This window comes from Mobula hypostoma, chromosome 16 (assembly GCF_963921235.1).
Source record: "Mobula hypostoma chromosome 16, sMobHyp1.1, whole genome shotgun sequence".
Lineage (NCBI taxonomy): Eukaryota > Metazoa > Chordata > Chondrichthyes > Myliobatiformes > Myliobatidae > Mobula > Mobula hypostoma.
In genome coordinates, this window is record NC_086112.1 from 43,188,084 (window position 1) to 43,209,713 (window position 21,630).

Consider the following 21,630-nt stretch of genomic DNA (forward strand, 5'->3'; position numbering starts at 1 on the left):
TGCCTCCTTCTCCATGAATATCCTCTCCCTTCCCCTTCTCCATGAATCCCTTCACCCTTCCCCTTCTCCATGAATCCCCTCTCCCTTCCCCTTCTCCATGAATCCCTTCACCCTGCCCCCTTCTCCATTAATCCCCTCTCCCTTCTCCTGCTCCATGCATCCCTCCTCCCTTCCCCTTCTCCATGTATCCCCTCTCCCTTCCCCTTCTCCATGAGTCCCTTCACACTGCCCCCTATCCATGAATCCCCTCTCCCTTCCCCTGCTACATGAATCCCTTCACCCTGCCCCTTCTCCATGTATCCCCTCTGCCATCTCCTTCTCCATGTATCCCCTTTCCCTTCCCCTTCTCCATGAATCCCCTCTCCTTTCCCCTTCTCCATGAATCCCCTCTCGCTTCCCCTTCTCCATGAATCCCTTCACCCTGCCTCCTTCTCCATGAATATCCTCTCCCTTCCCATTCTCCATGAATCCCTTCACCCTTCCCCTTCTCCATGAATCCCCTCTCCCTTACCCTTCTCCATGAATCCCCTCTCCCTTCCCCTTCTCCATGAATCCCCTATCCCTTCCCCTACTCCATGAATCCCCTCTCCCTTCCCCTTCTCCATGAATACCTTCACCCTGCCCCCTTCTCCATTAATCCCTTCTCCCTTCCCCTTTTCCATGCATCCCCTCTCCGTTCCCCTTCTCCATGAATCCCCTCTCCCTTACCCTTCTCCATGAATCCTTTCTCCCTTCCCCTTCTCCATGAATCCCCTCTCGCTTCCCCTTCTGCATGAATCCCTTCACCCTGCCCCCTTCTCCATGAATCCCCTCTTAATTCCCCTTCTCCACGCATCCCCTCTCCCTTCCCCTTCTCCATGAATCCCTTCACCCTGCCCGCTTCTCCATGAATCCCCTCTCCCTTCCCCTTCTCCATCCATCCCCTCTCCCTTCCCCTTCTCCATGAATTCCTTCACCCCGCCCCCTCCATGATTCCCTCTCCCTTCCCCTTCTCCATGAATCCCTTCACCCTGTCCCTTCTCCATGAATCCCCTCTCCCTTACCCTTCTCCATGAATCCCTTCACCCTGCCCCTTCTCCATGAATCCCCTCTCCCTTCCCCTTCTCCATGAATCCCCTCTCCCTTCCCCTTCTACATGAATCCCCTCTCCCTTCCCCTTCTCCATGAATCCCCTCTCCCTTACCCTTCTCCATGAATCCCTTCACCCTGCACCCTTCTCCATGAATCCCCTCTCCCTTCCCTTTCTCCATGAATCCCCTCTCCCTTCCCCTTCTCCATGAATCACTTCACCCTGCCCCCTTCTCCATTAATCCCCTCTCCCTTCTCCTGCTCCATGCATCCCTCCTCCCTTCCCCTTCTCCATGTATCCCCTCTCCCTTCCCCTTCTCCATGAGTCCCTTCACCCTGCCCCCTTCTCCATGAATCCCCTCTCCCTTCCCCTGCTACATGAATCCCTTCACCCTGCCCCTTCTCCATGAATCCCCTCTGCCTTCCCCTTCTCCATGAATCCCCTTTCCCTTCCCCTTCTCCATGAATCCCCTCTCCTTTCCCCTTCTCCATGAATCCCCTCTCGCTTCCCATTCTCCATGAATCCCTTCACCCTGCCCCTTCTCCATGAATCCCCTCTCCCTTCCCCTTCTCCATGAATCCCTTCACCTTGCCCCTTCTCCATGAATCACCTCTCCCTTCCCCCTCTCCATGAATCCCCTCTCCCTTCCCCTTCTCGATGAATCCCCTCTCCCTTCCCCTTCTCCATGAATCCCCTCTCCCTTCCCCTTTCTTCATGAATCCCCTCTCCCTTCCCCTTCTCCATAAATCCCTTCACCCTGCTTCCTTTTCCATGAATCCCCTGTCCCTTCCCCTTCTCCATGAATCCCCTTTCCCTTCCCCTTCTCCATGAATACCTTCACCCTGCCCCCTCCATGAATCCCCTCTCCCTTCCCCTTCTCCATGAATCTCCTCTCCCTTCCCCTTCTCCATGAATCGCCTCTCCTTCCCCTTCTCCATGAATTCCTTCACCCTGCCCCCTTCTCCATGAATCCCCTCTCCCTTCCCCTTCTCCATGAATCCCCTCTCCCTTCCCCTTCTACATGAATCCCCTCTCCCTTCCCCTTCTCCATGAATCCCCTCACCCTGCCCCCTTCTCAATGAATCCCCTCTCCCTTCCCCTTTGCATGAATCCCCTCTCCCTTCCCCTTCTCCATGAATCCCTTCTCCCTGCCCCCTTCTCCATGAATCCCCTCTCCCTTCCCCTTTTCCATGAATGCCTTCACCTTGCCCCCTTCTCCATGAATCCCCTCTCCCTACCCCATCTCCATGAATCCCCTCTCCCTTCCCATTCTCCATGAATCCCTTCACCCTGCCCCCGTCTCCATGAAACCCCTCTCCCTTCCCCTTCTCCATGCATCCCCTCTCCCTTCCCCTTCTCCATGAATACCTTCACCCCGCCCCCTCCATCAATCTCCTCTCCCTTCCCCTTCTCCATGAATCCATTCACCCTGCCCCTTCTCCATGAATCCCCTCTCCCTTCCCCTCTCCATGAATCCCTTCACCTTGCCCCTTCTCCATGAATCACCTCTCCCTTCCCCTTCTCCATGAATCCCCTCTCCCTTCCCCTTCTCCATGAATCCCCTCTCCCTTCCCCTTCTCCATGAATCCCTTCACCCAGCCCCTTCTCCATGTATCCCCTCTCCCTTCCCCTTCTCCATGAATCTCCTCTCCCTTCCCCTTCTCCATGAATCCCCTCTCCCTTACCCTTCTCCATGAATCCCTTCACCCTGCACCCTTCTCCATGAATCCCCTCTCCCTTCCCTTTCTCCATGAATCCCCTCTCCCTTCCCCTTCTCCAAGAATCCCTTCACTCTGCCCCCTTCTCCATGAATCCCCTCTCCCTTCTCCTGCTCCATGCATCCCTCCTCCCTTCCCCTTCTCCATGTATCCCCTCTCCCTTCCCCTTCTCCATGAGTCCCTTCACTCTGCCCCCCTATCCATGAATCCCCTCTCCCTTCCCCTGCTACATGAATCCCTTCACCCTGCCCCTTCTCCATGTATCCCCTCTGCCATCTCCTTCTCCATGAATCCCCTTTCCCTTCCCCTTCTCCATGAATCCCCTCTCCCTTCCCCTTCTCCATGAATCCCTTCACCCAGCCCCTTCTCCATGTATCCCCTCTCCCTTCCCCTTCTCCATGAATCCCCTCTCCCTTCCCCTTCTCCATGAATCCCCTCTCCCTTACCCTTCTCCATGAATCCCTTCAGCCTGCACCCTTCTCCATGAATCCCCTCTCCCTTCCCTTTCTCCATGAATCCCCTCTCCCTTCCCCTTCTCCATGAATCCCTTCACCCTGCCCCCTTCTCCATTAATCCCCTCTCCCTTCTCCTGCTCCATGCATCCCTCCTCCCTTCCCCTTCTCCATGTATCCCCTCTCCCTTCCCTTTCTCCATGAGTCCCTTCACCCTGCCCCCCTATCCATGAATCCCCCCTCCCTTCCCCTGCTACATGAATCCCTTCACCCTGCCCCTTCTCCATGTATCCCCTCTGCCATCTCCTTCTCCATGTATCCCCTTTCCCTTCCCCTTCTCCATGAATCCCCTCTCCTTTCCCCTTCTCCATGAATCCCCTCTCCCTTCCCCTTCTCCATGAATCCCTTCACCCTGCCCCCTTCTCCATTAATCCCCTCTCCCTTCTCCTGCTCCATGCATCCCTCCTCCCTTCCCCTTCTCCATGTATCCCCTCTCCCTTCCCCTTCTCCATGAATCCCTTCACCCTTCCCCTTCTCCATGAATCCCCTCTCCCTTACCCTTCTCCATGAATCCCCTCTCCCTTCCCCTTCTCCATGAATCCCCTATCCCTTCCCCTACTCCATGAATCCCCTCTCCCTTCCCCTTCTCCATGAATACCTTCACCCTGCCCCCTTCTCCATTAATCCCTTCTCCCTTCCCCTTTTCCATGCATCCCCTCTCCGTTCCCCTTCTCCATGAATCCCCTCTCCCTTACCCTTCTCCATGAATCCTTTCTCCCTTCCCCTTCTCCATGAATCCCCTCTCGCTTCCCCTTCTGCATGAATCCCTTCACCCTGCCCCCTTCTCCATGAATCCCCTCTTCATTCCCCTTCTCCACGCATCCCCTCTCCCTTCCCCTTCTCCATGAATCCCTTCACCTTGCCCCTTCTCCATGAATCACCTCTCCCTTCCCCCTCTCCATGAATCCCCTCTCCCTTCCCCTTCTCCATGAATCCCCTCTCCCTTCCCCTTCTCCATGAATCCCCTCTCCCTTCCCCTTTCTTCATGAATCCCCTCTCCCTTCCCCTTCTCCATAAATCCCTTCACCCTGCTTCCTTTTCCATGAATCCCCTGTCCCTTCCCCTTCTCCATGAATCCCCTTTCCCTTCTCCTTCTCCATGAATACCTTCACCCTGCCCCCTCCATGAATCCCCTCTCCCTTCCCCTTCTCCATGAATCTCCTCTCCCTTCCCCTTCTCCATGAATCGCCTCTCCTTCCCCTTCTCCATGAATTCCTTCACCCTGCCCCCTTCTCCATGAATCCCCTCTCCCTTCCCCTTCTCCATGAATCCCCTCTCCCTTCCCCTTCTCCATGAATCCCCTCTCCCTTCCCCTTCTCCATGAATCCCCTCACCCTGCCCCCTTCTCAATGAATCCCCTCTCCCTTCCCCTTTGCATGAATCCCCTCTCCCTTCCCCTTCTCCATGAATCCCTTCTCCCTGCCCCCTTCTCCATGAATCCCCTCTCCCTTCCCCTTTTCCATGAATGCCTTCACCTTGCCCCCTTCTCCATGAATCCCCTCTCCCTACCCCATCTCCATGAATCCCCTCTCCCTTCCCATTCTCCATGAATCCCTTCACCCTGCCCCCGTCTCCATGAAACCCCTCTCCCTTCCCCTTCTCCATGCATCCCCTCTCCCTTCCCCTTCTCCATGAATCCCCTCTCCTTTCCCCTTCTCCATGAATCCCCTCTCGCTTCCCATTCTCCATGAATCCCTTCACCCTGCCCCCTTCTACATGAATCCCCTCTTCCTTCCCCTTCTCCACGCATCCCCTCTCCCTTCCCCTTTTCCATGAATTCCCTCACCCTGCCCCCTTCTCAAATAATCCCCTCTCCCTTCCCCTTTGCATGAATCCCCTCTCCCTTCCCCTTCTCCATGAATCCCTTCTCCCTGCCCCCTTCTCCATGAATCCCCTCTCCCTTCCCCTTTTCCATGAATCCCTTCACCTTGCCCCCTTCTCCATGAATCCCCTCTCCCTACCCCATCTCCATGAATCCCCTCTCCCTTCCCCTTCTCCATGAATCACCTCTCCCTTCCCCCTCTCCATGAATCCCCTCTCCCTTCCCCTTCTCCATGAATCCCCTCTCCCTTCCCCTTCTCCATGAATCCCTTCACCCAGCCCCTTCTCCATGAATCCCCTCTCCCTTCCCCTTCTCCATGAATCCCCTCTCCCTTCCCCTTCTCCATGAATCCCCTCTCCCTTACCCTTCTCCATGAATCCCTTCAGCCTGCACCCTTCTCCATGAATCCCCTCTCCCTTCCCTTTCTCCATGAATCCCCTCTCCCTTCCCCTTCTCCATGAATCCCTTCACCCTGCCCCCTTCTCCATTAATCCCCTCTCCCTTCTCCTGCTCCATGCATCCCTCCTCCCTTCCCCTTCTCCATGTATCCCCTCTCCCTTCCCCTTCTCCATGAGTCCCTTCACCCTGCCCCCCTATCCATGAATCCCCTCTCCCTTCCCCTGCTACATGAATCCCTTCACCCTGCCCCTTCTCCATGTATCCCCTCTGCCATCTCTTTCTCCATGAATCCCCTTTCCCTTCCCCTTCTCCATGAATCCCCTCTCCTTTCCCCTTCTCCATGAATCCCCTCTCGCTTCCCCTTCTCCATGAATCCCTTCACCCTGCCCCCTTCTCCATGAATCCCCTCTTCATTCCCCTTCTCCACGCATCCCCTCTCCCTTCCCCTTCTCCATGAATCCCCTCACCCTGCCCCCTTCTCCATGAATCCCCTCTCCCTTCCCCTTCTCCATGAATCCCCTCTCCCTTCCCCTTCTCCATGAATCCCTTCTCCCTGCCCCCTTCTCCATGAATCCCCTCTCCCTTCCCCATCTCCATGAATCCCCTCTCCCTTCCCCTTCTCCATGAATCCCTTCACCCTGCCCCCTTCTCCATGAAACCCCTCTCCCTTCCCCTTCTCCATGCATCCCCTCTCCCTTCCCCTTCTCCATGAATACCTTCACCCCGCCCCCTCCATGAATCTCCTCTCCCTTCCCCTTCTCCATGAATCCCTTCACCCTGCCCCTTCTCCATGAATCCCCTCTCCCTTCCCCTTCTCCATGAATCCCTTCACCCTGCCTCCTTCTCCATGAATATCCTCTCCCTTCCCCTTCTCCATGAATCCCTTCACCCTTCCCCTTCTCCATGAATCCCCTCTCCCTTCCCCTTCTCCATGAATCCCCTCTCCCTTCCCCTTCTCCATGAATCCCCTATCCCTTCCCCTTCTCCATGAATCCCCTCTCCCTTCCCCTTCTCCATGAATCCCTTCACCCTGCCCCCTTCTCCATTAATCCCTTCTCCCTTCCCCTTTTCCATGCATCCCCTCTCCGTTCCCCTTCTCCATGAATCCCCTCTCCCTTACCCTTCTCCATGAATCCTTTCTCCCTTCCCCTTCTCCATGAATCCCCTCTCCCTTGCCCTTCTCCGATAATCTCTTCACCCTGCCCCCTTCTCCATTAATCCCCTCTCCATTTCCCTTCTCCATGCATCCCCTCCCCCTTCCCCTTCTCCATGAATACCTTCACCCTGCCCCCTCCATGAATACCCTCTCCCTTCCCCTTCTCCATGAATCGCTTCACCCTTCCTCCTTCACCATGAATATCCTCTCCCTTCCCCTTCTCCATGAATCCCTTCACCCTTCCCCTTCTCCATGAATCCCCTCTCCCTTACCCTTCTCCATGAATCCCCTCTCCCTTCCCCTTCTCCATGAATCCCCTCTCCCTTCCCCTTCTCCATGAATCCCTTCACCCTGCCCCCTTCCCCATTAATCCCTTCTCCCTTCCCCTTTTCCATGCATCCCCTCTCCCTTCCCCTTCTTTATGAATCCCTTCACCCTGCCTCCTTCTCCATGAATCCCCTCTCCCTTCCTCGTCTCCATGAAACCCTTCACCCTGCCCCTTCTCCATGTATCCACTCTCCCTTCCCTTTCTCCATGAATCCCCTCTCCTTCCCCTTCTCCATGAATTCCTTCACCCTGCCCCCTTCTCCATGAATCCCCTCTCCCTTCCCCTTCTCCATGAAACCCCTCACCCTTCCCCTTCTCCATGAATCCCTTCACCCTGCCCCCTTCTACATGAATCCCCTCTCCCTTCCCCTTTTCCATGAATCCCCTCTCCCTTCCTCTTCTCCATGAATACCTTCACCCTGCCCCTTCCATGAATCCCCTCTCCCTTCCCCTTCTCCATGAATCCCTTCACCCTGCCTCCTTCTCCATGAATCCCCTCTCCCTTTCCCTTCTCCATGAATCCCTTCACCCTGCCCCTTCTCCATGAATCCCCTCTCCCTTCCCCTTCTCCATGAATCCCCTCTCCCTTCCCCTTGCTTCATGAATTCCCTCTCCCTTCCCCTTCTCCATGAATCCCTTCACCCTGCTCCCTTTTCCATGAATCCCCTGTCCCTTCCCCTTCTCCATGAATCTCCTTTCCCTTCCCCTTCTCCATGAATACCTATACCCTGCCCCCTCCATGAATCCCCTCTCCCTTTCCCTTCTCCATGAATCCCTTCACCCTGCCCCCTTCTCCATGAATCCCCTCTCCCTTCCCCTTCTCCATGAATACCTTCACCCCGCCCCCTCCATGAATCCCCTCTCCCTTCCCCTTCTCCATGAATCCCTTCACCCTGCCCCCTTCTCCATGAATCCCTTCTCCATGAATCCCTTCACGCAGCCCCTTCTCCATGAATCCCCTCTCCCTTCCCCTTCTGCATGAATCCCCTCTCCCTTCCCCTTACTTCATGAATCCCCTCTCCCTTCCCCTTCTCCATGAATCCCCTCACCCTGCTCCCTTCTCCTAGAATCCCCTCTCCCTTACCCTTCTCCAGGAATACCTTCACCCTGCCCCCTCCATGAATCCACTCTCCCTTCCCCTTCTCCATGAATTCCTTCACCCTGCCCCCTTCTCTATGAATCCCCTCTCCCTTCCCCTTCTCCATGAATACCTTCACCCAGCCCCCTCCATGAATCCGCTCTCTCTTCCCCTTCTCCATGAATCCCTTCACCCTGCCCCCTTCTCCATGAATCCCCTCTCCCTTCCCCTTCCCCATGAATCCCTTCGCCCAGCCCCTTCTCCATGTATCCCCTCTCCCTTCCCCTTCTCCATGAATCCCCTCTCCCTTCCCTTTCTCCATCAATCCCCTCTCCCTTCCCCTTCTCCATGAATCCCTTCACCCTGCCCCCTTCTCCATGAATCCCCTCTCCCTTCCCCTTCTCCATGAATCCCCTCTCCCTTCCCCTTCTCCATGAATCCCTTCACCCTGCCCCCTTCTCCATTAGTTCCCTCTCCCTTCTCCTTCTCCATGCATCCCTCCTCCCTTCCCCTTCTCCATGAATCCCCTCTCCCTTCCCCTTCTCCATGAATCCCTTCACCCTGCCCCCTTTTCCATGAATCCCCTCTCCCTTCCCCTTCTACATGAATCCCTTCACCCTGCCCCTTCTCCATGAATCCCCTCTCCCTTCCCCTTCTCCATGAATCCCCTTTCCCTTCCCCTTTTCCATGAATCCCCTCTCCTTTCCCCTTCTCCGTGAATCCCCTCTCGCTTCCCCTTCTCCATGAACCCCTTCACCCTGCCCCCTTCTCCGTGAATCCCCTCTCCTTTCCCCTTCTCCATGAATTCCCTCTCCCTTCCCCTTCTCCATGCATCCCCTCTCCCTTCCCCTTCTCCATGAATCCCTTCACCCTGCCCCTTCTCCATGAATCCCCTCTCCCTTCCCCTTCTCCATGAATCCCTTCACCCTGCCCCTTCTCCATGAATCCCCTCTCCCTTCCCCTTCTCCATGAATCCCTTCACCTTGCCCATTCTCCATGAATCCTCTCTCCCTTCCCCCTCTCCATGAATCCCCTCTCCCTTCCCCTTCTCCATGAATCCCCTCTCCCTTCCCCTTCTCCGATAATCCCTTCACCGTGCCCCCTTCTCCATTAATCCCCTCTCCCTTCCCCTTCTCCATGCATCCCCTCTCCCTTCCCCTTCTCCATGAATACCTTCACTCTGCCCCCTCCATGAATCCCCTCTCCCTTCCCCTTCTCCATGAATCCCTTCACCCTGCCTCCTTCTCCATGAATATCCTCTTCCTTCTCCTTCTCCATGAATCCCTTCACCCTGCCCCTTCTCCATGAATCCCCTCTCCCTTACCCTTCTCCATGAATCCCCTCTCCCTTCCCCTTCTCCATGAATCCCCTCACCCTGCCCCCTTCTCCATGAATCCCCTCTCCCTTCCCCTTCTCCATGAATCCCCTCTCCCTTCCCCTTCTCCATGAATCCCTTCTCCCTTCCCCTTCTCCATGAATCCCCTCTCTCCTCCCCTTCTCCATGAATCCCTTTACCCTGCCCCCTTCTCCATTAATCCCCTCTCCCTTCTCCTTCTCCATGCATCCCTCCTCCCTTTCCTTTCTCCATGAATCCCTTCACCCTGCCCCCTTCTCCATTAATCCCCTCTCCCTTCCACTTCTCCATGAATCCCCTCTCCATTCCCCTTCTCCATGAATCCCTTCACCCTGCCCCCTTCTCCATGAATCCCCTCTCCCTTCCCCTTCTACATGAATTCCTTCACCCTGCCCCTTCTCCATGAATCCCCTCTCCCTTCCCCTTCTCCATAAATCCCCTCTCCCTTCCCCTTCTCCATGAATCCCCTCTCCTTTCCCCTTCTCCAAGAATCCCCTCTCGCTTCCCCTTCTCCATAAATCCCTTCACCCTGCCCCCTTCTCCATGAATCCCCTCTCCCTTCCCCTTCTCCATGAATCCCTTCACCCTACCCCCTTCTCCATGAATCCCCTCTCCATTCCCCTTCTCCATGAATCCCCTCTCCCTTCCCCTTCTCCATGAATCCCTTCACCTTGCCCCCTTCTCCATGAATCCCCTCACCCTTCCCCTTCTCCATGAATCCCCTCTCCGTTCCCCTTCTCCATGAATCCCTTCACCCTGCCCCCTTCTCCATGAATCCCCTCTCCCTTCCCCTTCTCCATCCATCCCCTCTCCCTTCCCCTTCTCCATGAATCCCTTCACCCTGCCCCTTCTCCATGAATCCCCTCTCCCTTCCCCCTCTCCATGAATCCCCTCTGCCTTCCCCTTCTCCATGAAGCCCCTCTCCCTTCCCCTTCTCCGATAATCCCTTCACCCTGCCCCCTTCTCCTTGAATCCCCTCTCCCTTCCCCTTCTCCATGCATCCCCTCTCCCTTCCGCTTCTCCATGAATCCCTTCACCCTGCCTCCTTCTCCATGAATATCCTGTCCCTTCCCCTTCTCCATGAATCCCTTCACCCTGCCCCTTCTCCGTGAATCCCCTCTCCCATCCCCTTCTCCATGAATCCCCTCTCCCTTCCCCTTCTCCATGAATCCCCTCTCCCTTCCCCTTCTCCATGAATCCCTTCACCCTGCCCCCTTCTCCATGAATCCCCTCTCCCTTCCCCTTCTCCATGAATCCCCTTTCCCTTCCCCTTCTCCATGAATACCTTTTCCCGCGCCTTCTCCATGAATCCCCTCTCCCTTCCCCTTCTCCATGAATCCCTTCACCCTGCCCCCTTCTCCATGAATCCTCTCTCCCTTCCCCTTCTCCATGAATACCTTCACCCCCCTTCTCCATGCCCTCTCCCTTCCCCTTCTCCATGAATCCCTTCACCCTGCCCCCTTCTCCATGAATCCCCTCTCCCTTCCCCTTCTCCATGAATCCCTTCACCCAGCACCTTCTCCATGTATCCGCTCTCCCTTCCCCTTCTCCATAAATCCCCTCTACCTTCCCCTTCTCCATGAATCCCCTCTCCCTTCCCCTTCTCCATGAATCCCTTCACCCTGCCCCCTTCTCCATGAATCCCCTCTCCCTTCCCCTTCTCCATGAATCCCCTCTCCCTTCCCCTTCTCCATGAATCCCTCTCTCCCTTCCCCTTCTCCATGAATTCCCTCTCCTTTCCCCTTCTCCATGAATCCCCTCTCGCTTGCCCTTCTCCATGAATCCCTTCACCCTGCCCCCTTCTCCATGAATCCCCTCTCCCTTCCCCTTTTTCATGCATCCCCTCTCCCTTCCCCTTCTCCATGAATCCCTTCACTCAGCCCCCTTCTCCATGAATCCCCTCTCCCTTCCCCTTCTCCATGAATCCCTTCACCCTGCCCCCTTCTCCATGAATCCCGTCTCCCTTCCCCTTCTCCATGAATCCCCTCTCCCTTCCCCTTCTCCATGAATCCCTTCACCCTGCCCCTTCTCCATGAATCCCCTCTCCCTTCCCCTTCTCCATGAATCCCTTCACCCTGCCCCTTCTCCATGAATCCCCTCTCCCTTCCCCCCTCCATGAATCCCTTCACCTTGCCCCCTTCTCCTTCTCCATGAATCCCCTCTCCCTTCCCCTTCTCCATGAATCCCTTCACCCTGCCCCCTTCTCCATGAATCCCCTCTCCCTTCCCCTTCTCCATGAATCCCCTCTCCATTCCCCTTCTCCATGAATCCCTTCACCCTGCCCCCTTCTCCATGAATCCCCTCTCCCTTCCCCTTCTACATGAATTCCTTCACCCTGCCTCTTCTCCATGAATCCCCTCTCCCTTCCCCTTCTCCATAAATCCCCTCTCCCTTCCCCTTCTCCATGAATCCCCTCTCCTTTCCCCTTCTCCATGAATCCCCTCTCGCTTCCCCTTCTCCATGAATCCCTTCACCCTGCCCCCTTCTCCATGAATCCCCTCTCCCTTCCCCTTCTCCATGAATCCCCTCTCCCTTCCCCTTCTCCATGAATCCCTCTCTCCCTTCCCCTTCTCCATGAATTCCCTCTCCTTTCCCCTTCTCCATGAATCCCCTCTCGCTTGCCCTTCTCCATGAATCCCTTCACCCTGCCCCCTTCTCCATGAATCCCCTCTCCCTTCCCCTTCTCCATGCATCCCCTCTCCCTTCCCCTTCTCCATGAATCCCTTCACCCTGCCCCCTTCTCCATGAATCCCCTCTCCCTTCCCCTTCTCCATGAATCCCTTCACCCTGCCCCCTTCTCCATGAATCCCGTCTCCCTTCCCCTTCTCCATGAATCCCCTCTCCCTTCCCCTTCTCCATGAATCCCTTCACCCTGCCCCTTCTCCATGAATCCCCTCTCCCTTCCCCTTCTCCATGAATCCCTTCACCCTGCCCCTTCTCCATGAATCCCCTCTCCCTTCCCCCTCTCCATGAATCCCTTCACCTTGCCCCCTTCTCCTTCTCCATGAATCCCCTCTCCCTTCCCCTTCTCCATGAATCCCTTCACCCTGCCCCCTTCTCCATGAATCCCCTCTCCCTTCCACTTCTCCATGAATCCCCTCTCCCTTCCCCTTCTCCATGAATCCCTTCACCCTGCCCCCTTCTCCATGAATCCCCTCTCCCTTCCCCTTCTACATGAATTCCTTCACCCTGCCTCTTCTCCATGAATCCCCTCTCCCTTCCCCTTCTCCATAAATCCCCTCTCCCTTCCCCTTCTCCATGAATCCCCTCTCCTTTCCCCTTCTCCATGAATCCCCTCTCGCTTCCCCTTCTCCATGAATCCCTTCACCCTGCCCCCTTCTCCATGAATCCCCTCTCCCTTCCCCTTCTCCATGAATCCCCTCACCCTGCCCCCTTCTCCATGAATCCCCTCTCCATTCCCCTTCTCCATGAATCCCCTCTCCCTTCCCCTTCTCCATGAATCCCTTCACCTTGCCCCCTTCTCCATGAATCCCCTCTTCCTTCCCGTTCTCCATGAATCCCCTCTCCCTTCCCCTTCTCCATGAATTCCTTCACCCCGCCCCCTCCATGAATCCCCTCTCCCTTCCCCTTCTCCATGAATCCCCTCTCCCTTACCCTTCTCCATGAATCCCTTCACCCTGCCCCTTCTCCATGAATCCCCTCTCCCTTCCCCCTCTCCATGAATCCCCTCTGCCTTCCCCTTCTCCATGAAGCCCCTCTCCCTTCCCCTTCTCCGATAATCCCTTCACCCTGCCCCCTTCTCCTTGAATCCCCTCTCCCTTCCCCTTCTCCATGCATCCCCTCTCCCTTCCCCTTCTCCATGAATCCCTTCACCCTGCCCCCTTCTCCATGAATCCCCTCTCCCTTCCCCTTCTCCATGAATCCCTTCACCCTGACCCTTCTCCGTGAATCCCCTCTCCCATCCCCTTCTCCATGAATCCCCTCTCCCTTCCCCTTCTCCATGAATTCCCTCTCCCTTCCCCTTCTCCATGAATCCCTTCACCCTGCCCCCTTCTCCATGAATCCCCTCTCCCTTCTCCTTCTCCATGCATCCCTCCTCCCTTTCCTTTCTCCATGAATCCCTTCACCCTGCCCCCTTCTCCATTAATCCCCTCTCCCTTCCACTTCTCCATGAATCCCCTCTCCATTCCCCTTCTCCATGAATCCCCTCTCCCTTCCCCTTCTCCATGAATTCCCTCTCGCTTCCCCTTCTCCATGAATCCCTTCACCCTGCCCCCTTCTCCATTAATCCCCTCTCCCTTCCCCTTCTCCATGCATCCCCTCTCCCTTCCCCTTCTCCATGAATCCCTTCACCCTGCCCCCTTCTCCATTAATCCCCTCTTCCTTCCACTTCTCCATGAATCCCCTCTCCCTTCCCCTTCTCCATGAATCCCTTCACCCTGCCCCCTTCTCCATGAATCCCCTCTCCCTTCCCCTTCTACATGAATTCCTTCACCCTGCCCCTTCTCCATGAATCCCCTCTCCCTTCCCCTTCTCCATAAATCCCCTCTCCCTTCCCCTTCTCCATGAATCCCCTCTCCCTGCCCCCTTCTCCATGAATCCCCTCTCCCTTCCCCTTCTCCATGAATCCCTTCACCCTGCCCCCTTCTCCATGAATCCCCTCTCCCTTCCCCTTCTCCATGAATCCCTTCACCCTGCCCCCTTCTCCATGAATCCCCTCTCCATTCCCCTTCTCCATGAATCCCCTCTCCCTTCCCCTTCTCCATGAATCCCTTCACCTTGCCCCCTTCTCCATGAATCCCCTCACCCTTCCCCTTCTCCATGAATCCCCTCTCCCTTCCCCTTCTCCATGAATCCCTTCACCCTGCCCCCTTCTCCATGAATCCCCTCTCCCTTCCCCTTCTCCATCCATCCCCTCTCCCTTCCCCTTCTCCATGAATCCCTTCACCCTGCCCCTTCTCCATGAATCCCCTCTCCCTTCCCCTTCTCCATGAATCCCCTCTCCCTTCCCCTTCTCCATGAATCCCCTCTCCCTTCCCCTTCTCCGATAATCCCTTCACCCTGCCCCCTTCTTCTTGAATCCCCTCTCCCTTCCCCTTCTCCATGCATCCCCTCTCCCTTCCCCTTCTCCATGAATCCCTTCACCCTGCCCCCTTCTCCATGAATCCCCTCTCCCTTCCCCTTCTCCATGAATCCCTTCACCCTGCCCCTTCTCCGTGAATCCCCTCTCCCATCCCCTTCTCCATGAATCCCCTCTCCCTTCCCCTTCTCCATGAATTCCCTCTCCCTTCCACTTCTCCATGAATCCCTTCACCCTGCTCCCTTCTCCATGAATCCGCTCTCCCTTCTCCTTCTCCATGAATCGCCTTTCCCTTCCCCTTCTCCATGAATACCTTCACCCTGCCCCCTTCTCCATGAATCCGCTCTCCCTTCCCCTTCTCCATGAATCCCTTCACCCTGCCCCCTTCTCCATGAATCCTCTCTCCCTTCCCCTTCTCCAAGAATACCTTCACCCCGCCCCCTCCATGAATCCCTTCTTCCTTCCCCTTCTCCATGAATCCCTTCACCCTGCCCCCTTCTCCATGAATCCCCTCTCCTTTCCCCTTCTCCATGAATCCCTTCACCCAGCACCTTCTCCATGTATCCGCTCTCCCTTCCCCTTCTCCATAAATCCCCTCTACCTTCCCCTTCTCCATGAATCCCCTCTCCCTTCCCCTTCTCCATGAATCCCTTCACCCTGCCCCCTTCTCCATGAATCCCCTTTCCCTTCCCCTTCTCCATGAATCCCCTCTCCCTTCCCCTTCTCCATGAATCCCTCTCTCCCTTCCCCTTCTCCATGAATTCCCTCTCCTTTCCCCTTCTCCATGAATCCCCTCTCGCTTGCCCTTCTCCATGAATCCCTTCACCCTGCCCCCTTCTCCATGAATCCCCTCTCCCTTCCCCTTCTCCATGCATCCCCTCTCCCTTCCCCTTCTCCATGAATCCCTTCACTCTGCCCCCTTCTCCATGAATCCCCTCTCCCTTCCCCTTCTCCATGAATCCCTTCACCCTGCCCCCTTCTCCATGAATCCCGTCTCCCTTCCCCTTCTCCATGAATCCCCTCTCCCTTCCCCTTCTCCATGAATCCCTTCACCCTGCCCCTTCTCCATGAATCCCCTCTCCCTTCCCCTTCTCCATGAATCCCTTCACCCTGCCCCTTCTCCATGAATCCCCTCTCCCTTCCCCCTCCATGAATCCCTTCACCCTGCCCCCTTCTCCTTCTCCATGAATCCCCTCTCCCTTCCCCTTCTCCATGAATCCCTTCACCCTGCCCCCTTCTCCATGAATCCCCTCTCCCTTCCACTTCTCCATGAATCCCCTCTCCATTCCCCTTCTACATGAATTCCTTCACCCTGCCTCTTCTCCATGAATCCCCTCTCCCTTCCCCTTCTCCATGAATCCCCTCTCCCTTCCCCTTCTCCATGAATCCCCTCTCCTTTCCCCTTCTCCATGAATCCCCTCTCCCTTCCCCTTCTCCATGAATCCCTTCACCCTGCCCCCTTCTCCATGAATCCCCTCTCCCTTCCCCTTCTCCATGAATCCCCTCACCCTGCCCCCTTCTCCATGAATCCCCTCTCCCTTCCCCTTCTCCATGAATCCCCTCTCCCTTCCCCTTCTCCATGAATCCCTTCACCCTGCCCCCTTCTCCATGAATCCCCTCTCCCTTCCCCTTCTCCATGAATCCCCTCTCCCTTCCCCTTCTCCATGAATCCCTTCACCCTGCCCCTTCTCCATGAATCCCCTCTCCCTTCCCCTTCTCCATGAATCCCTTCACCCTGCCCCTTCTCCATGAATCCCCTCTCCCTTCCCCTTCTCCATGAATCCCTTCACCCTGCCCCTTCTCCATGAATCCCCTCTCCCTTCCCCTTCTCCATGAATCCCCTCTCCCTTCCCCTTCTCCATGAATCCCCTCTCCCTTCCCCTTCTCCGATAATCCCTTCACCCTGCCCCCTTCTCCTTGAATCCCCTCTCCCTTCCCCTTCTCCATGCATCCCCTCTCCCTTCCGCTTCTCCATGAATCCCTTCACCCTGCCTCCTTCTCCATGAATATCCTCTCCCTTCCCCTTCTCCATGAATCCCTTCACCCTGCCCCCTTCTCCATGAATCCCCTCTCCCTTCCCCTTCTCCATGAATCCCCTCTCCCTTCCCCTTCTCCATGAATTCCCTCTCCCTTCCCCTTCTCCATGAATCCCTTCACCCTGCTCCCTTCTCCATGAATCCCCTCTCCCTTCTCCTTCTCCATGAATCGCCTTTCCCTTCCCCTTCTCCATGAATACCTTTACCCCGCCCCCTCCATGAATCCGCTCTCCCTTCCCCTTCTCCATGAATCCCTTCACCCTGCCCCCTTCTCCATGAATCCCCTCTCCCTTCCCCTTCTCCATGAATACCTTCACCCTGCCCCCTTCTCCATGAATCCCCTCTCCCTTCCCCTTCTCCATGAATCCCTTCACCCTGCCCCCTTCTCCATGAATCCCCTCTCCCTTCCCCTTCTCCATGAATCCCCTCTCCCTTCCCCTTCTCCATGAATCCCTTCACCCTGCCCCCTTCTCCATGAATCCCCTCTCCCTTCCCCTTCTCCATGAATCCCTTCACCCTGCCCCTTCTCCATGAATCCCCTCTCCCTTCCCCTTCTCCATGAATCCCTTCACCTTGCCCCCTTCTCCTTCTCCATGAATCCCCTCTCCCTTCCCCTTCTCCATGAATCCCTTCACCCTGCCCCCTTCTCCATGAATCCCCTCTCCCTTCCCCTTCTCCATGAATCCCCTCTCCCTTCCCCTTCTCCATGAATCCCTTCACCCTGCCCCCTTCTCCATGAATCCCCTCTCCCTTCCCCTTCTCCATGAATTCCTTCACCCTGCCTCTTCTCCATGAATCCCCTCTCCCTTCCCCTTCTCCATGAATCCCCTCTCCCTTCCCCTTCTCCATGAATCCCCTCTCCTTTCCCCTTCTCCATGAATCCCCTCTCGCTTCCCCTTCTCCATGAATCCCTTCACCCTGCCCCCTTCTCCATGAATCCCCTCTCCCTTCCCCTTCTCCATGAATCCCCTCACCCTGCCCCCTTCTCCATGAATCCCCTCTCCATTCCCCTTCTCCATGAATCCCCTCTCCCTTCCCCTTCTCCATGAATCCCTTCACCTTGCCCCCTTCTCCATGAATCCCCTCTCCCTTCCCCTTCTCCATGAATCCCCTCTCCCTTCCCCTTCTCCATGAATCCCTTCACCCTGCCCCTTCTCCATGAATCCCCTCTCCCTTCCCCTTCTCCATGAATCCCTTCACCCTTTCCCTTCTCCATGAATCCCCTCTCCCTTACCCTTCTCCATGAATCCCTTCACCCTGCCCCTTCTCCATGAATCCCCTCTCCCTTCCCCCTCTCCATGAATCCCCTCTCCCTTCCCCTTCTCCATGAATCCCCTCTCCCTTCCCCTTCTCCGATAATCCCTTCACCCTGCCCCCTTCTCCATGAATCCCCTCTCCCTTCCCCTTCTCCATGAATCCCCTCTCCCTTCCCCTTCTCCATGAATCCCTTCACCCTGCCTCCTTCTCCATGAATATCCTCTCCCTTCCCCTTCTCCATGAATCCCTTCACCCTGACCCTTCTCCGTGAATCCCCTCTCCCATCCCCTTCTCCATGAATCCCCTCTCCCTTCCCCTTCTCCATGAATCCCCTCTCCCTTCCCCTTCTCCATGAATCCCTTCACCCTGCCCCCTTCTCCATGAATCCCCTCTCCCTTCTCCTTCTCCATGAATCCCCTCTCCCTTCCCCTTCTCCATGAATACCTTCACCCTGCCCCCTTCTCCATGAATCCCCTCTCCCTTCCCCTTCTCCATGAATCCCTTCACCCTGCCCCCTTCTCCATGAATCCCCTCTCCCTTCCCCTTCTCCATGAATACCTTCACCCCGCCCCCTCCATGAACCCCTTCTTCCTTCCCCTTCTCCATGAATCCCTTCACCCTGCCCCCTTCTCCATGAATCCCCTCTCCCTTCCCCTTCTCCATGAATCCCTTCACCCTGCCCCTTCTCCATGAATCCCCTCTCCCTTCCCCTTCTCCATGAATCCCCTCTCCCTTCCCCTTCTCCATGAATCCCCTCTCCCTTCCCCTTCTCCATGAATCCCTTCACCCTGCCCCCTTCTCCATGAATCCCCTCTCCCTTCCCCTTCTCCATGAATCCCCTCTCCCTTCCCCTTCTCCATGAATCCCTCTCTCCCTTCCTCTTCTCCATGAATTCCCTCTCCTTTCCCCTTCTCCATGAATCCCCTCTCCCTTCCCCTTCTCCATGAATCCCTTCACCCTGCCCCCTTCTCCATGAATCCCCTCTCCCTTCCCCTTCTCCATGCATCCCCTCTCCCTTCCCCTTCTCCATGAATCCCTTCACCCTGCCCCCTTCTCCATGAATCCCCTCTCCCTTCCCCTTCTCCATGAATCCCTTCACCCTGCCCCCTTCTCCATGAATCCCGTCTCCCTTCCCCTTCTCCATGAATCCCCTCTCCCTTCCCCTTCTCCATGAATCCCTTCACCCTGCCCCTTCTCCATGAATCCCCTCTCCCTTCCCCTTCTCCATGAATCCCTTCACCCTGCCCCTTCTCCATGAATCCCCTCTCCCTTCCCCCTCTCCATGAATCCCTTCACCCTGCCCCCTTCTCCATGAATCCCCTCTCCCTTCCCCTTCTCCATGAATCCCCTCTCCCTTCCCCTTCTCCATGAATCCCCTCACCCTGCCCCCTTCTCCATGAATCCCCTCTCCCTTCCCCTTCTCCATGCATCCCCTCTCCCTTCCCCTTCTCCATGAATCCCCTCTCCCTTCCCCTTCTCCATGAATCCCCTCTCCCTTCCCCTTCTCCATGAATCCCTTCACCCTGCCCCCTTCTCCATGAATCCCCTCTCCCTTCCCCTTCTCCATGAATCCCCTCTCCCTTCCCCTTCTCCATGAATCCCTTCACCCTGCCCCCTTCTCCATGAATCCCCTCTCCCTTCCCCTTCTCCATGAATCCCTTCACCCTGCCCCCTTCTCCATGAATCCCCTCTCCCTTCCCCTTCTCCATGAATCCCCTCTCCCTTCCCCTTCTCCATGAATCCCTTCACCCTGCCCCTTCTCCATGAATCCCCTCTCCCTTCCCCTTCTCCATGAATCCCTTCACCCTGCCCCTTCTCCATGAATCCCCTCTCCCTTCCCCCCTCCATGAATCCCTTCAGCTTGCCCCCTTCTCCATGAATCCCCTCTCCCTTCTCCTTCTCCATGAATCCCCTCTCCCTTCCCCTTCTCCATGAATCCCCTCACCCTGCCCCCTTCTCCATGAATCCCCTCTCCCTTCCCCTTCTCCATGAATCCCCTCTCCCTTCCCCTTCTCCATGAATCCCCTCTCCCTTCCCCTTCTCCATGAATCCCTTCACCCTGCCCCTTCTCCATGAATCCCCTCTCCCTTCCCCTTCTCCATGAATCCCCTCTCCCTTCCCCTTCTCCATGAATCCCTTCACCCTGCCCCCTTCTCCATGAATCCCCTCTCCCTTCCCCTTCTCCATGAATCCCTTCACCCTGCCCCCTTCTCCATGAATCCCCTCTCCCTTCCCCTTCTCCATGAATCCCTTCACCCTGCCCCCTTCTCCATGAATCCCCTCTCCCTTCCCCTTCTCCATGAATCCTCTCTCCCTTCCCCTTCTCCATGAATCCCTTCACCCGGCCTCCTTCTCCATGAATCCCCTTCCGCTTCTCCATGAATCCCCTCTCCCTTCCCCCTTCTCCATTAATCCCCTCTCCCTTCCCCTTCTCCATGCATCCCTGCTCCCTTCCCCTTCTCCATACATCCCTTCACCCTGCCCCCTTCTCCATGAATCCCCTCTCCCTTCCCCTTCTTCATGAATCCGCTCTCCCTTCCCATTCTCCATGAATCCCTTCACCCTGCCCCCTTCTCCATGAATCCCCTCTCCCTTCCCCTTCTCCATGAATCCCCTCTCCCTTCCCCTTCTCCATGAATCCCTTCACCCTGCCCCCTTCTCCATGAATCCCCTCTCCCTTCCCCTTCTCCATGAATCCCTTCACCCTGCCCCCTTCTCCATGAATCCCCTCTCCCTTCCCCTTCTCCATGAATCCCTTCACCTTGCCCCCTTCTCCATGAATCCCCTCTCCCTTCCCCTTCTCCATGAATCCCCTCTCCCTTCCCCTTCTCCATGAATCCCTTCACCCTGCCCCCTTCTCCATGAATCCCCTCTCCCTTCCCCTTCTCCATGAATACCCTTCACCCTGCCCCCTTCTCCATGAATCCCCTCTCCCTTCCCCTTCTCCATGAATCCCTTCACCCTGCCCCTTCTCCATGAATCCCCTCTCCCTTCCCCTTCTCCATGAATCCCTTCACCCTGCCCCTTCTCCATGAATCCCCTCTCCCTTCCCCCTCTCCATGAATCCCTTCACCCTGCCCCCTTCTCCATGAATCCCCTCTCCCTTCCCCTTCTCCATGAATCCCCTCTCCCTTCCCCTTCTCCATGAATCCCTTCACCCTGCCCCCTTCTCCATGAATCCCCTCTCCCTTCCCCTTCTCCATGAATCTCTTCACCTTGCCCCCTTCTCCATGAATCCCCTCTCCCTTCCCCTTCTCCATGAATCCTCTCTCCCTTCCCCTTCTCCATGAATCCCTTCACCCTGCCCCCTTCTCCATGAATCCCCTCTCCCTTCCCCTTCTCCATGCATCCCCTCTCCCTTCCCCTTCTCCATGAATACCTTCACCCTGCCCCCTTCTCCATGAATCCCCTCTCCCTTCCCCTTCTCCATGAATCCCTTCACCCTGCCCCTTCTCCATGAATCCCCTCTCCCTTCCCCCTTCTCCATTAATCCCCTCTCCCTTCCCCTTCTCCAAGCATCCCCGCTCCCTTCCCCTTCTCCATGCATCCCTTCACCCTGCCCCCTTCTCCATGAATCCCCTCTCCCTTCCCCTTCTCCATGAATCCCCTCTCCCTTCCCATTCTCCATGAATCCCTTCACCCTGCCCCCTTCTCCATGAATCCCCTCTCCCTTCCCCTTCTCCATGAATCCCCTCTCCCTTCCCCTTCTCCATTTTTCCCTTCACCCTGCCCCCTTCTCCATGCATCCCTGCTCCCTTCCCCTTCTCCATGAATCCCTTCACCCTGCCCCCTTCTCCATGAATCCCCTCTCCCTTCCCCTTCTCCATGAATCCGCTCTCCCTTCCCCTTCTCCATGAATCC

The 21,630-nt window shown here is 56.4% G+C and overlaps 1 protein-coding gene across 1 annotated transcript in view; it reads left to right on the forward strand.

The window, feature by feature from the left end:
- Positions 1–21,630, forward strand: part of ntrk2a (neurotrophic tyrosine kinase, receptor, type 2a) — a 308,857-nt gene that overhangs the window by 258,544 nt on the left and 28,683 nt on the right. The window lies entirely within an intron of this gene.